Source organism: Bidens hawaiensis, unplaced genomic scaffold (genome assembly GCF_021521415.1).
Source record: "Bidens hawaiensis isolate Kalapana, Puna unplaced genomic scaffold, B.hawaiensis_p1.1 tig00036316_1, whole genome shotgun sequence".
NCBI classification, from domain to species: domain Eukaryota; kingdom Viridiplantae; phylum Streptophyta; class Magnoliopsida; order Asterales; family Asteraceae; genus Bidens; species Bidens hawaiensis.
The window spans coordinates 126,875-144,113 of record NW_027496328.1 but is presented as its reverse complement, the minus strand read 5'-3'; positions in this window follow the sequence as shown (position 1 = coordinate 144,113).

The following is a 17,239-nucleotide window of genomic DNA, read 5'->3' as shown; positions in this document are numbered from 1 at the left end:
TTTTGATATTGAATGGGTTAATCAAAACCCTAATTCACGAAATCGATGATTTAGATGAGTTAGGGTTTGATTATATGCTTGATGATGATTTGCTAATGAAATTGATAACTTGTTGTGTTATTGTTGTTTGTTAATCACTGTTCTTTGATTTTAAACTTTCAAGAAAAACCCTACTATGTGTGTAATGTAAGATTGATATGCATGGTTGGTAAATATTGTGTCCAGAGTGTTATATGCATGGATTATGGTTCATAGATTGTTGTTATGTTGAGTCACACACAATTCACAAACGAAACACGAAACGTATCTCATGCATAGGTATTATGTGTCGAGTCTAGAGACTCAATAATAGTTCCAACACTTAAAAAATCTCATTCTTGTTTTAGAACGCTAGTGAGGATTTTCTGTGACGCATATCTCTTAGTTGACTTGTTTTTGAATTCTTCGCAAACAGTGAGTTTCACGTTCCCCTTTTACTCTTTTAAACGCTTTTTACTTGGGGAGATAACATACTCCAAAACGCTTTAGATTTTGTTATTAGTAATATATCACTTGTAAAGGCTAAGTGACAAACGAACCAACTAAAGTCCTTCATAACATCGAACCGTTTGGTATTTGTATAATAGCGAGTCATTGTTGAGTAGTACTACTGGGTTTGACAAACCCCACCCAACTCTAAACTCGACTGGAGGTCGAGTGGGTGTAATCTTGGCTAACACATTTTCCATGGTCGTGGTAGACATGGTGGCAAGGCAAGTGATAAACAGTCAGCTTCGGTGTCAAACACTTAGTAATACTTGTTTTATAGGTTAGCTACCTATGGATATATAATTGATTTAACATTATCTGGTAACGCAAACGCAAAACGTAAACGCAAACGCAAACGCTTTATTTATATAAACTTGTGAACTCACCAACCCCGTGTTGACACTTTTAGTATGTTAATCTCGGGTAGCCGAGGCGGGCACGCGGTATAGGAACATGCATTACATTGAACTCTATCGTTTTTGCAAACTTGTTTTTAAACTGTTATTAATTGGGTTTTAAGTCGTCCTGCGTGACGCAACACTTGGTTTATGAATTTACGCTTCCGCACTTATTTACACTTAAATGTTTCGTGGTTTGAAAACTTTACTTATGGTGTTTGATTATAACTAATGATTCCGATCCTGTTAGTTCACACCCTCTGATGGTAAAACTCCGTTAGTGGATTTTGAGGGTGTGACAGATTGGTATCAAAGCCATTGGTTATAGCGAACTAGAAATTGCATGCATACTAGACTATAACCGCAACGACCCATTAGTTATAATTTCTACGCACTGCATATATATTTTATTCAATCTTTCGTTATCCTTATCTCTTTACCTCATTCACTCATGCGCGCACATATACGACTTACCTGTAGGGATGTCGACGCCGCCATCATCATCATCCGACCAGGTGACTCATGCCCATGGAAAGGAACCGCAGCTACCTACCTCATCGCCACCCCGAGTAGCCCCGGAACTAGAAGCCCCTGAACCGAAGAGGTATCGCCTATCTGGAGGCATGTACGACGACGACGTTAGCTGTGATTGGTACCCGAGTCTGATCAAGCGTATGGTTTATCGCGAACAAGTTCCCCCACTACCTCACCCGAGTCGCCCTTCTTACCCCAACACCTTACCACCCATAACCGAACCTATAGAGCGTGTTCTCGCAGCTGTTGTTTCCTGTTTAGAGCGTGACGCGGGTTTTATGCGCTCGTCGAGAGCGAACGTTTCCGGATTGATAAGAGATGGAACCGAGGCTAGGGAGGAAATTTCCCGCCTGACAGCGGCTATGAAGGAAGTGCAGGATACTAATGATCAGCAGATGAAGATTATGAGAAAAATGCAAGCAGAGATGATAGATTTGCAAGAGCAACTTATTGTGGTGAGATCCCGGACAGAGATAGCTCTAGAGCGATGCGATATCTTACAGATACAAATTGCTCAGAATGCAGCAGAACCTGAGGAAGAACCTGAGGAAGAACCCGAGGAGGAACCCGAAGAGGAGCCGGAGGAAGAACCGGCCGAGCCGGAGGCACACTCAGAGGTGTCCTCAGACGATGACTTCTAAGGATGATAACACCTTGATGGAGGGGTTGTCTCCATCCAGACTATTATTTTCTATGATTTTAAGGATTGGTTTAAATACTTTGTAGCGAATACAATGGCTTTAATCATGAATTATTATTTGGATTATATTATGGTTGTGATGTGATGTTTGCTTCTTTTATTTTTCTTTCTTACCTATCTTTTTATTACATGTATGGTGTGTTGCATATGAAACCGAGAATTCATGTCTAACATTTTATGCTGTGATTCTAGGAGATGGCTGGAAGAAACGCTGGGCATGGTCGCGGTAACATCAACCTAACTGCAGCAGAACTCCAAACCCTATTGAATGACCATGCAGCGGCAGCTCTAGCCGCACATGTTCAGAATCAAGCCGGAGGTCCAGCTGGAGCATGTACTTTCAAGAACTACCTGGATTTCAAGCCCAATTCGTTTAAGGGCACTGAGGGAGCCATAGGTTTCCTGCATTGGGCTGAGAAGGCAGAATCAGCTTTCGAGATGTGTAACTGTCCACCCGCCATCAGGGTCAAATTTGCTGCTGGAACACTGGAAGATTCTGCTCTCACTTGGTGGAACTCCAATGTGCAAATTCTTGGGTTGGAATTCGAGAACGCTATGAACTGGGAAGAGTTCAAGACTATGATGCGGGAAGAGTATTTTCCTAGAGAGGAAATCGCGAAGTTGGAATCTGAGTTTTGGTCATTGAAAATGGTGGGTTCCGAGATTGAAGCCTACACCACCCGTTCCCACGAGCTAGCAGTAATGTGTCCAAGGATGGTAGACCCGCCGAGTAAGAGAATCGATATGTATATCGATGGGCTGGTATCACAAATTCAGGGTATGGTGACGTCTTCCAAACCGGCTACAATTCAACAAGCGATCCGGTTAGCTCACAAACTGACGGACCAGGCAGTGACACAAGGTGCGTTACCACCTAGAAGTTCAACCTCTAAAACCCGTGACAACTTGAGCACTAACAACAACAACAACAACCCGAGTAATGGAAAGAGGAAATTTGACAACACCAGGTCCTCATCATCGAACCCCTCACAGCAACAACACTACCGTAAGCCCGAACTCACTCGGAGCTTCAATAACCAGGGTTCCAACAATAACAACAACGGTGGCGGGCAGGTTTCGAGTGGCAATGCTGGGAAATACCTGAAATGCAACAAGTGCAACTATCACCATGCTGGCTCATGCGACCGTATCAAGTGTCTGAGATGCGGAAAAATGGGTCATCAGGCCAAGGAATGTAGGGGAAACCTAGCGGTAAAGGGTGCTCCTAAACAGCCTACGGCGACTAAAGGGTGTTTCGAGTGTGGTCAAGAGGGTCATTTCAGGAAGGATTGCCCAAACTAAAGCAGAATGAGAACAATGGAGGCAGCAACAGTGGCGGAAGTAGTGGTAAAGGTAGAGCTTTCGTCATTGGGTCGGGCCAGGCCCGCAGCGATCCGAATGTGGTTACCGGTAAGTTTCCTGTGAACGACTGTTTTGCTTCTGTTTTGTTTGAAACTGGAGCTGATATGAGTTTTGTATCGAAAGCCTTTAGTAAACTCTTACACTTAAATCCAACCCCGTTAGATGCTAAGTTTCCTGTTTAATTAGCTGACGGTAAGTCTATAGAAACAACTCATGTACTTGTGGGATGTAAGTTGAAACTGTCAGGTCATACTTTTGATATCTACCTCATACCTTTTTACACTTGGTAGTTTCGATGTCGTTGTCGGCATGGACTGGCTATCCGAGAACCTAGCGGAGATTATATGTCACGACAAGATAGTCCACATCACTACCCCTTCCGGCGAGATCATTTCGATCCAGGGCGAGAAGAGCGGCATGACCACCAGCGTCATCACCCTCATGATGGCGCAGAAATATTTATGAAAGGGTCATTCGGCAATTTTAGCCAATATTGTCGAGAAACCCGCGGAGGAGAAGCGAATCGAAGACATACCGATTGTGCGAGATTTTCCGGAAGTCTTCCCGGAGGATTTGCCTGGACTCCCCCTTAAGTCGTCCTGCGTGACGCAACACTTGGTTTATGAATTTACGCTTCCGCACTTATTTACACTTAAATGTTTCTTGGTTTGAAAACTTTACTTATGGTGTTTGTTTATAACTAATGATTCCGATCCTGTTAGTTCACACCCTCTGACGGTAAAACTCCGTTAGTGGATTTTGTGGGTGTGACATACAACTTCCTCTTCTTCAACTCTAACCCTTTCTTTAACAACCTCGGGACCCAAAACCCTTCCTCTACGAGTAGTAATTGCTTTCAATTGAGCGGCCGGATTCGGCTAAGTAGAACCCGAAAACTGTCCTTGAGGCCTTTCATCGAGACAACGAGAAATATCACCAACGGACCTTTGAAGTTCAAGCTAAGAAGATTGTTGATTCTTGAAGAGCAAATCGTGTTCAGAAAACTTTTTCTGTGTAACTTGATCCCTCTCCAAGATTTGCTTCATCATCTCCTCTATACGTCCCATTCCTCCATTAGAATCCTGCACATTATTTTGAACATTAGTACCATTTTTATTATTATTATTATTATTATTATTATTATTATTATTATTATTATTATTATTATTATTATTATTATTATACTCACCTTATCCTTGTTTATAAGAATTTTGGAAGCTGGATGGTGCACCCGCGGGACGCCAGTTGGAGTTATTCCGATTTGGGTTCTTGTAGGTGTTCCAATTATGATTGTTGTTGTAGTGGTTTGGAAACCTATTCTTACCACCAACAAAATCGACTTGTTGATTCATGACCGGGCATTCAAACGTGCCATGTCCACCTCAACAAAACTCACATTTATCCACCTTCGTCTTAAATTCCTTCACCTCTCTCATTAATGATTCCAAAGTAGCAGCCACAGTAGTATCCAGATTAACCTGGTGTACACCTCGAGAAGATGAGGATGTACTGCTAACGGAAGTGGAATTCCCGCGAGGTGGCGCTTTGGTAAAATCAGACTGAGCAAAGCTTTCAAATATCTCGTTGCATTCGCTGACATTCTTCCTTTCCATTAAATTTCCTCCCGCAACCGTGTTGAAACGAACTTGGGTTTCGTAGTTCAACCCATTGTAAAATTTCTCCATGAGAGCCCATGGTGTGAGACCATTCTGTGAGCAACGAGCTAGCATGTTCTGGAAACCCTCCCAAGCATGACAATACTGTTCATCTGGCTCCATGTGAAACGAGTGAATCTGATCATGAAGAATAGCCGCTTTAGCAGGTGGGAAGTATATTTTGATAAAAGCTGAGCGCAATGCTTCCCAAGTAGTGAACGTGCCAGGTGGCTGAGTGTCAAGCCAAAGAGCCGCTTTCGCTGCAAGTGAAAAAGGAAAATGATGTAAGAAAATGGCATCGTCCGTTGCACCTTGTAAATTAAAAGTTTCAAAACGCGGTAAAGCCGGTTAATGTGTGATGGTGCCTCCTCGTCATCACGCCCATGAAACTGATTAATTTGAACGATATTGTTCATGACGTATGACAGAATCTGCCACGAGTTGGGATTTTCGATCTCGGGGGTGACGATGCATGATCGGTTTCCGGTTAAGCCATCGAAGGCTTGAGCAGCAACTGTTATATAGTCGGCCATTTGGACGTCTGGTTGACTTCTCGGACTTTCTGTTGGTGAACTGTTTGGTGATAACTTTGGTGTCGAATCAACTTCTGACGGTTGTTTCTCTGCTGACGAACTATCCTCAGTTTTGAAGGAGAAAAATCCATATGATCCAGCGGTGGTCCTTGCGAACGAAGATGTGGCATATACCTGAAAAACGCAAGAAACCAAGTAAGTAGACTAGAAATTAAAAAAAACTAGAACAAAAACAAACTAAAATTCAATTAGACTCCTACAACTCAAACGAATATAAAACAAATAGCACGTAAGTAGCAAATAAGTCCAATTAAAGCAAATAACGCAATCGCTAAGAGTTCCCCGGCAACGGCGCCAAAAACTTGATGTGCTAAAAGTAGTTATAAATTTATTAACTAAAAATAAGCTAATCTAGACACTAAGTAATAATTCTAGACTTTTAACTTAACTAAAACTACTAACCGGAAAGTGTACCAGTCGACTCTAGTACAGCTAAGTAAGTCCGGATATCGAACCCACGAGACTCTATAAATTACGAAACTAGCAAACAAGATTCAACTACAAGACACGACTGTTTAATAATAATATTTGAGGTGGGGTGTTTTTAAACTAATTAATAAAACTTTAAATAAATAATTAACAAATAATAATTAACTTACTAATGATTAACTAATGATTACTTAAATAAATTAATTATTAAACTAATACTAAACTAATTAACCCTAAACCTAATTATTTAAATAATAATAAAACATCATCATTACCTTAAAACTAATTAATTTAATATAAACTTTACCCTAATTTAATAAAACTAATAAACAATTAAGAACACTTAGAATTATTCAGATGATAAAGATAACTACCTAGGCTAGAATCCCCAAAGTTATGGTTATTAGTTAAATAGAAAACTCAAATTATGGAACTGGGATCATAAAATAGACGCTTGACAGAAAACCCGAACAGGACCCTTGAACTTCAAGAAGACTCCTATGGATTTCTAACAAGTTTTAAGACTCACCAGTTTATGAATTAAACTTCCTTACGGTTATTTAATAATTTATGTATAAGTGTCTTTATGACGAAATCCTACCTTACAGCGCGGAAGTAAAAGATAGTTGAGAAGACTCAATTGACTTAATAGACTAAGTTGACAATCAAACCTAGACGGACTCCTTACGAAGAACTAAATCTAGCAATTCTGACCACCAAAGATCTATTAACAGCCTATCACCTTACAGCTTTCTAGGCTAGCAGCTCACTTTTATCTGTTTAATTAATTTTGTTGTTTCTATGATTTTAATCGATATTAATCACAAACGAGTCAAGAACACACAGTAAATGACCTAACAAAACCCTATTCTATGAAACAATCAACAAGGGCAATGTGAAACAATAAATCCAAGTAAACAAAATCAAGCAATCAAATGCATCAATTAATTCAAACTCAACAATTTACTTAAAACATAAAATCCATAATGAACAAAATCCCAAACAAAATCAAACCGGACTAAGGTTCATCACGACCTAGGTAGTTTATGGAGTTTAGTCTAGCATCATAAAGTCTAAATCAAACAAAACAAATAAAACTGAAAACATGGTGAAAATATAAAGAACGGGAAATCAAAGATGATAAAACCCGTACTCTTCAATCGCGAACGCGTAACTCTTTACCGGATGTTCTCGTGTCTTCAAAATCACCACATGACTCGAAAATATGCTCTTTAAAACTTCAAATTCGTCTGGTGGCTTCAGGGTATGTTCAGTTTTAAGCTAAAGATGTTTAAATACTCAAAACAAGGCCCAACACATAATAAAAACGAAAATAAAAATCCATCAGGTGCTTCTAGGCTCCGCGCGACCAGGATGTGGGTACCTGGCCGCGCGGCGCGGCGTTTCTTACTAAGGAGGCCAGTCAGACCGGCCCGGTCTGATCGGTTCTCTATTCTGGTTCCTTCCCGACGTGTTCCGGATCTCCGTTTTTGGCTCTTTTTAGCTCGTTTTTCGCCCTTTTTAATCACGATCAACTTCCATTGCCTACGAAACATAAAAGTGTTAGTAGTATACAAATCTCAACTAAAAATGAACAAAAACTATTAAAATATTAAATAAACTATACACGGGAAACATAATTATTTAGCCTTATATCACTCTCTCTCTAGTTCTCTCTTTATCCTAGCCGAAACCAAGAAGAAGAATTGATTTCCGACCCGAGGTAACGAAAGTATGATATTGTATGGATCCAAACCCGCTAGATCTAGTCGTGAAAAGACGAGCCGACACCCTAAAATATTAAAGTCACGAGATCCGGATGAAATCAGGTATAAACCACTAAAAAGAAGAGCATAGGAGTCACCCTAGCTCAGATCTGGATAGAACGGGATGAAAAACGGTGGAAAACGAGTGAGATCTCGCTTTTCCGGCGAGATCGCGGTTTTCCGGCGATGACGGCGCCAGAAAAGTGTGTACAAGGATGTCAGAAAATATTCTGACATTCTGACCTAACCCTAATTCGTTAGCGAGAGTTTAACGAACTAGCCTCAATTCGTGAGTTAGTTCGTTATAGAAGAAATGACGAACTAGCCCCATTCTTTAAGGTCCAATTCATTATGATGACCAGTTCGTTATAAGGTCTAATTCGTTATGAGCACTGGTTCGTTATAAGGGTTTAATTCGCTATGCAGTTCAATTCGTTAACCAGACCAAACGAATAAGTCCAAATTCGTTATAAGGACCAGTTTGTTATAAGGTCCGATTCGTCATGAAGACAGATTCGTTATAATAGTCAGTTCGCTATGAATTAACGAATGGGTTCATTCGTTATGAACCCCATTCTTTAAGAGACTGGGATGAATTAGAAGTTAAAAAGAATGACAGAACAGTCCCTGGGCTTAGGAAGAATGATTTAATTACAAAATAGCCCTTGGACTTTATTAGTTTATGAAAGATACCTTAAAGGATTAAGAGGTTAACGGTAAAATATTATCATGAAATCCTAATGGAAAATGTGTTAAGACAGTTAATGAAAATAAAATTTTTCCAAGCTAACCTGGCAGCTTAACCCCAGTCAGGGGCTCTGCCCCGTGGACCCCGCTAGGGGCGCTGCCCCTGGACCCCCGTTAGTTGAAGGTAATAATTAAACTAGAAACACAATATGGGTAGTGATAGTTAAATTGATACGTGTAATTGTTATGCAGTTAGTCGTGCACAGCTCAAGAAAGGAATAACCATAAACGGTGAACGTAACCGAATTCAGGTGAGTTTCTAGCCCCCTTCCTTGTTATGTTTTTTGGGCTGTGTGCATACTCGATGTGAACTGTTAATACACTTATCCTAAGTGATAATTTTATGCCTTATGTGATTATGTGAAAGGTATGAATGATAGCTTGTCGGTACATGAACGATCCTCGGATATTGCACATACTGTCAAGTTATAATGTTATGTATAATGTACGAATGATATGTACGTATGTTATGAATGAATGTAAGAGATAGCCAGGTACAGAAGAAAGGGGCTAAGCCCTAATAATACTCAAGGTAGAAAGAGGCCGGACCCTAATAATATCCGAGGCAGAAAAGGGACCGAGCCCTTTATAAATCTGGAGGCAGAAAGAGACTGAGCCCTAATAATACTCAAGTCAGAAAAGGGACCGGACCCTAATAATATCCGAGGCAGAAAAGGGATTGAGCCCTTTATTAATCTTGAGGCGGAAAAGGACTGAGCCCAAATAATACTCAAGGCAGAAAAGGGACCGAACCCTAATAATATCCGAGGCAGAAAAAGGGACCGGACCCTAATAACATCCGAGGCAGAATAGAATAATGTAAAGTAGAGTTTAAAATAAAGTATGAAGGCAAGTATGTATATTATGAACGAATTATGAAAGTATGAAGTGCGTATAGAAGTACGTAGTTATGAATGTATTGTATGTTGTTTTATTAACTAGAACTCACTCATCGTAGTTGATTTTTAGTATGCACGCAGGTTAATCGACTGAAACAGCTGGTTTGAGGAACACACATGGCAGGATCCGAAGAGGCTGGCATCTAAAGATTTGTCGTGATGTTTGAAATACTATGTTTTATGTTATGTTTTTAAAAGACAATTTATGGATGTTTGTGCTGAATGGTTGACTTTTATATTATTCCGCGAAAGTTTTAATTAACTCTGATATTTAGAATTGTTTTTATGAGTAAATCCAACATCCAAAGTGAGGCACCGGTAGCTGGGCCTTACAATTTGTGACCCATAAAACGTCATAAAGACTAACTTTTTGTGGTAGCGTAAGGATAGTTTAGTGTAACGTGGGAGTGTGTGCGTGTGTGTATATTAGAGTAAACGAAGGTAAGGTAAGGATACCTTAGAATGTTTTGAGAGTGTGTGTATGTATATATGATATTAAATGAAGTACACAAGTAGACAAGTAAATAAGTGCAATTAACAATCAAGTAGGGAAATCACATATAAGTAACACGTATAAGGACCCTAAAGCAAAAACTATACTAAGCCGTTACGTCTAACCACTTATTCTATAGTCATGGTTTGATACCAATTGTCAAACCCCGACCAAAGGCGGCGGAACATGCCGGGATGAAACGGATTGCTCAAGAACACAATGACATTATTAAAATGACAATATTTACTCAACTCATTTATTTCATTCAATAATCACCAATACAACTTGTTCAAAGATAAAATACAAACAGTTACAACAACAAATTAATTAAAATATCCTAAATGTATAATCTTAGTAATGTGTCTTCAATTTTCATAAGCACCCTAATAGTAAACCTGTAGCATGCATAAAAATAGATTTGATCAACACAAATGTTGGTGAGCAATACACTAGTTTTTGACATATGTATATAATGAGGCAAAAATCACCATTCATATGTGTAAATAGAATAATGCAACAGCCATTGTAAATATAAAGTAAATAACTGAGGATCCTTTCTAATTGGTAACAACCATCATACTCGGATAATGAGGCCCAATTTTATTAGCACAAAGCTAAAATAGTTAGCGGAGCATACGATCATAGTTAATGAGGCTCTACAACAACAAAATAAACACTCGTGCACATAATCAATTTGAGGCATAAACAAGTGACCGAGCAAATATTCATATAAACACATAATGTCGAATTGTGGATTTAGTATGGAGGTCTTACAAACATGTAAGTTTGAATATGGTACGCATGCCACCCCCAAAAGTATAAAAGCGTAAAGGGGGGGGGTGTGATTACTAACATGGAAATTAAGTGAGCGAGCCGGTCCTTAAGCGGGTGAACCGTAAGGTTCAGTTTTTAACAAGTGATTCCGATAAGTAAGTGAGTTTAGGATTGGTATGTGTCCATAGGTAAATATTAAATAAAAATAAAAAAACTAAACTTGAATTCAAATTGGAGTTTTATTTGTAAAATCCCGAGTTTAAGTGAAAGTTCGATTTTCGTTCGGTCCATGACTCAGTATGAGACCGAGGTTGGTTGCTACATATCCAAAACCTGAGAACTAACAACAAACTAAAATAAAACAGAAACTTGAAAGAAGATACAAGAATCGGTCACTTGAAACACAACTTGTGTTTTTAAATGAGTGATTCGATTTAAGGCGGGTTGCTTGGTTTATTTAATCCGGGGCTTGGTTTAAGACCAAGTCCAATACCAATATCACTTTAACATGAAAAATAACTACAAAACATTATCCAAGAATGATCAAGCAAAAATATATGACATCTAAGGTGTGAAAACAAACTAATAGATTTTATTCAGTTTTGGATAGAATTTGTCCTTGATTTGAATAATACTTAAAAATATAAATAAATTTCTACAAATTATATAAATCTCCAGTCTACTTAACTAGGGTATTATGAACATCTTTCATTCAGAAACTTTCCCCAAATTATGACTTGAGATAAGGTGAAACAACCGGTTTTCACAACTGGTATAGATTTGCGTGCTAAAAGTAAAACAGTAATTGCGAAGCTATACGAATGAATTAAAAAGAATTTAAATAACCATTGAAACCACAACTCAATGAAGTTCATCATAGGCTTTGTTCTTGCACCATTCCATTTCTTTATGAGTAAGTTACGATCCAATCTTTGATGACCAAATTCTGTCCAGAATTGAAACACCTTTAGAACCTATGTTCTTGATATTTTGAAATGGTTTTTGATGAAAAACAATGATGCCACTCATTGTGTGATGTTAGTACATCTTTAACATCTTATTACACAAATCCTCATGGTCAAATAACCAACAAACAAATTCAAATAAAAATCAAAAACTTTAAACGAGTAAAAATCACAAATCGGGTCAAATTAGCCTTTAATAAGCAAGGACGTGCCTTAGGTTGGCATAAACACATAGTTCAACCATTTTTAAGAAGGAAAACAAATAAATAAAGTAATATAATATAAAAGAAAATAGAAAACATGAGTTTTAATTATCCAAATCGGATTAAAAAGAAAAAAATAGCTTATGTTTGATTTAAAAGTCAAACCGTCAAGAACAAAAGGGAAATAAACTTTGCAATCCAAAAATTAGAGAGAGTATGAAGTGTGAGCAGCTGAAAATGGGTGGGAATTAGTTATTATTTATAGAGAAATAGTTAGGGTGTTGCCATCAATCTCCACCAATAGAATTACATGCATTAAAGTTGGTTGGTTAGTTTTTGAATTAAAGTAAAACCATTAATTTAAATAAATTAATTAAAAGAATTATAACAATTAAATGACATCTGGACAAAAAGTATATTTATAGTTGGTAAAATATTTACGGGATTTATCTAGGTTGGTTTTTGGCAACTTTGCTCCTTGTAGTTCGTTTTAGGTCGTTTTTAGCATAAAATAAGCGTTTTAAACACCGTTAAGGGCCTTAAAAGAAAGGACAAGAATGAAACATGGTTATAACTTAAAAATACACTATTATACTAATACCAAAGGATTCAGAAAACAAAACGGGTCAGGTTTACCGTACAAATACAAATATGAATCAAACCGAAAATAATGAATGTCACACATAACATGTAAACATTTCAAACAGATAATAATGTGTGGGCTAAACCATTTCCATGCGAATCGGGCGTTGGTTACCATGACTGAGTTGTCGGTGAAACCATTGTCATGCGATCGGATGCCGGCCACTATGACAGTTGTATGATCATACTAAATATGAATATGATGGACCTCTCTAAATGCGATAAAATAAACAAATAAACATGTAACAAGTTAGGCATATAATTGATATAACACAAGGTTAACAGTTGCTAGTGTGAATAGTAATAATAAGAAAATAATGTAACTACGTATATGTCCCCAAAATTTTGGAAAACAGTAAAGAAGGGGAGTGATTACTCGCCTTAAAATCATGAGGAATAAGTGCGACAAGACTGGTAATCAATAAGCGTCACGCTCAACGAGATATATCAACGAACAAATCCTCTTACAATGATTAACTGATAGCTAATTTAATCAGCATAGAGCCGGCCTGAACGCGATTAAGAACAACTATCAAAAAGTTAAGATAATCCAATTGGCTATGATGGTGTAGACGCGTTTAATTTCGTTATAATACCCTCTAGATGTAGAATACCTAATGAGTTAAGGGTGGTTAGTATAAACTAGTCAATACGTATCAAATAGATCTGCGTTTCCTGATTACGAGTGTCGGTGATGTTCGTAAAAGGTATGATAATGATCTTGCAGAATCAATCGTTGATTAAACACGAAAATTTAGGATCACACAGAAATATGGATTTATGGGTATGGGTTGGTTCATGGGTTACGGGTTTGGGAAAACGGGTAAATGGGTTATAATAATGTAGCAGATTTAGAGGAAAGGAAAAAAATTTAATATAAATTAAAACTAATCATAATACGGAATATTGAATAGTTAAAGCAACGCACCAAATGAAAATCCGATAAGGGCACTTATATATAGGATGTACCGGCGGCGTATCCACCATGTCCTTTTTATCTTTACATTTGTACCGTTATCCCAACTACTTTCGATTCTATATTATGACACACAATTTTTCGTATTTTGATTTCCATGCGAGGACTTGGATAATTACATGTCGACCCCTAATTACTTAGACCGTCAGATGGTCCACATAACTCGTACCATCGTGTGGGTTACAAAACATTTGAAATACACATTTTTTGAGAAAACCAAAGCTTTAATAAATCTTGATATAAACCAGAAGATCATAATTGTATTGAATATTGCTAAAAATGAATTAAACTTTTGACTTGTTTTTTTAAATAAAATATTAAGATTTATAAAATATCTTTCGATAACATAATAAAAAGCTTGTAATTTTGAAAAGGAAAGGATTCCTTATGGTTGAGATTGAAACAAATTGCGATGAAAAACGAGAGATACGGGATCGCAACCAATTGTCTTTTGAGGGGTAAGATAAATTTAATTTGTATGAGATAACACATTTAACATGATAGATTACTCAGATTGTAAATGTTCCCAAAAACCAAAATCAAAATTTAGACAAGGAGTTGTTTAATGTATAATTCATATAGAATTTACGAAGAAATAATGAGTATTCCTTGAGTAGCTTAATGATAGTTGACTTGATTCACCTTATTTGGAGCATCTTGATTAATTGGATCCATAAAAACTTGAGCAATCGGGGGTATTGATATAGGTTGCAAATGCGAGGTTTGACTAGAGTAGGTTTAATAAACTTGAGTTTTGCGGGTATAGCATTTGATAAGTTTGAGTTAGGTGAGAATGATCTTGTTTAACTGAAGAAGCTTGAAGGACATGGGGTTGGTAGGTTTGTACTTGATGGGCATGAGTAGTGTGGTAGAATGCAGGTATAGTTTGGTCTTGGTGTGCATGAATGAGTCTAGAACACACATTACGGAGACGATTAGGGTCTTCCACATTTGTAGCAAGCACGTATACTAGGTGTATAGAGTTGGGTAGACGGCATGGCATGTGTTGTAGTAGTAGACGAGATAGACTGCTGTGAGATGGCTTGTGCAACAAGCGATGTATGGCAAGTTTACAGCAAGAATGATCGAAGGGATTACATCGGGTGTAAAAACGAGATAAGGATTGAAAATAATGATAGCTGGAAACGAAGCATAACGAGTGAATAATGATGTAAGGTTTCTTGTTTGTGATGCTATGATTTTGTTGAGATTTATTGTTGATTTGATTAATAGCATAGTTTAACGATTTGACTTGCGCCTTGTTGTTGTTGTTGTTGTTGTTGTGAGAATGAGTAGAGGTAAATGAATTGGAACTTCCAACAAAAGAATTTAAATTAAAAGGATTGAACTTATTGCATTAACGTTTTGAATTTGAGTTACTATGCGAAGGGCCATACGGTGGTTATAGAAAACAGATAATTGATATTGATTATGACGACGATTTCTTAAATAAAAATATTCTATGATTTAAATAAGTTGAGATTTCATGAGATGATTGATAAATCGTGTAAATTTCGTATAAGTGATTAAAGAAAAATGAACTTAAATATGCTGTGATAGTGTTCATTCATAACTTAAGGATAAGTTAGATTTTAAATAATAATCGATGTGATAATTTGATGAGTGAATGAGTTTTATCATAACGTAACAAATTGAGATGTTAGCAACTAAGAGTTTGAAGATGATAATTTGAAATATATTTAATAGTTTTATAATTGGATGAGATGTGTTTGAGACAAACCAAAATAAGATGTTAGTTGTTTCTTGATAACTTGTGAATGTGATGAGATGAATATGAGAGAAAGCAATCCAATGATAGAATATAAATAGTTGTAATTGAGTCTTTATGAGTGAATTATTTGTGTCCAATCATGAGGATAAAAATGTTTTTTTGAGTATGTGAATAGATCGAATTAATAAATCTTGATTCAAATGCGATTGAGTAATTGAGTAGATTGTTTCAAATGAATTCAAATATACAAACAAATAAACAAATAACGAATGGTCTTCGATGTGTTGGGTTTCCCATGAGCTTTCCATGGCATTTTATTCTCCCAACTTGTTATCATGCCAAAACAAAACGAATGTGTGAGTTGGGCTTTCCATGAGCTTGTCCATGGCATTTTATAGGCCCATCTAAATAACATATCAACAATACAATTGAATTTGTCAGCTCATAAGCGTTACATGGCATTTTAACCGACCAAACTAAATAACGAATAAACGTATGTAAAAATGAGTAGTTGAAGCATCTCGTGTATCACCAAGGATGATAATGCTCCAACAAAATATCGTCAATATAAAACGAATTGTGCAAAAGAACAGTTGGTGTGTCCATGGCTTCCCATGGGTTTTCCACCCGAAAAGACATTTTAAAAACAAGGAAAATTAGATTTTATTGATCCTAACTATTTCATTTTTGTCGGCGATGGTCCCAACTTTCATTTTGGCTGGCAACGGTCCCAACTTTCACATACGTTTCATTCACCAGTCCACGACTAACGGAGTACTAACTCCGTTATGTAAATATTGATGTGTATGTCCTAGTTGCCAAAATCATGTGACATGGCAGCCTACGTGGACCGCCCATGTATTATATCCCAAAATTTAGCCAAAAGGGTATCCAAATATCCCAATTTTTTTCTTGAAAAAGGGTATCCAACTATCCCGCACAATAAACCTCCAATCTTTGATCTGATTTCACCAATTCAGCCAAAAGGGTATCCAGATATCCCAAAATATTTTTAGAAAACTTAATTTCATTTCATACCCTTCATACCCACAAATCTTAACACCATAAAGCTTCAATTTTTTATCTGATTTTGATCTGATTTCACCAATTCAACTAAAAGGGTGTCGAGATTTGTCCAAATTAAAAATCAATTTTGAATCTTTTTGCAAGTTGGTGATATGGGAAAGGTAGCAGTTGCGACGACAGTGGTGGGTGCCGCCGCCATGTCTGCGTCGGCGGTGATGGTGGTGCGCCACTGGATGCGGAACTCCGGGAAGTGGGCGGAATCTGTGGAGATATTGAGGGAGTTTGAAGATAAGTTTGGAACTCCGACTGGTAAACTCTGGCAGGTGGATGATGCCATGACAGTGGAGATGCATGTTATCCAAAACTCCAAAAATCAAATGCTCCATTAGTGTGGAAGGAAACCTGTATTTGATTATCCATTGTTAAAGATTAGGGCTTGTTGCTTGTTTATCTTTCAATCGGTTGGAACACATGCAATTAGGGTTCTTGAGTTGAGAGAATTTGGAGATTGAGATGGGTGATGTATACTTGGGGATTTTAAGTGACTGTAAAATGTTAAGTATAATACACAGACGGTCCACGTAGGCTGCCATGTCACATGATTTTGGAAACTATGATGGACACATCATCATTTACATAATGGATTTAGTACCCGTTTAGTCACGGACTGGTGGAAGAAACTTATGTGAAATTTGGAACCGTTGCCAGCCAAAATGAAAGTTGGGACCAACTCCGACAAAAATGAAATAGTTGGGACCAATAAAAAACAATTTTCCTGAAAACAATAAAACACAATAAAGAACTTAACCGTTTAGCC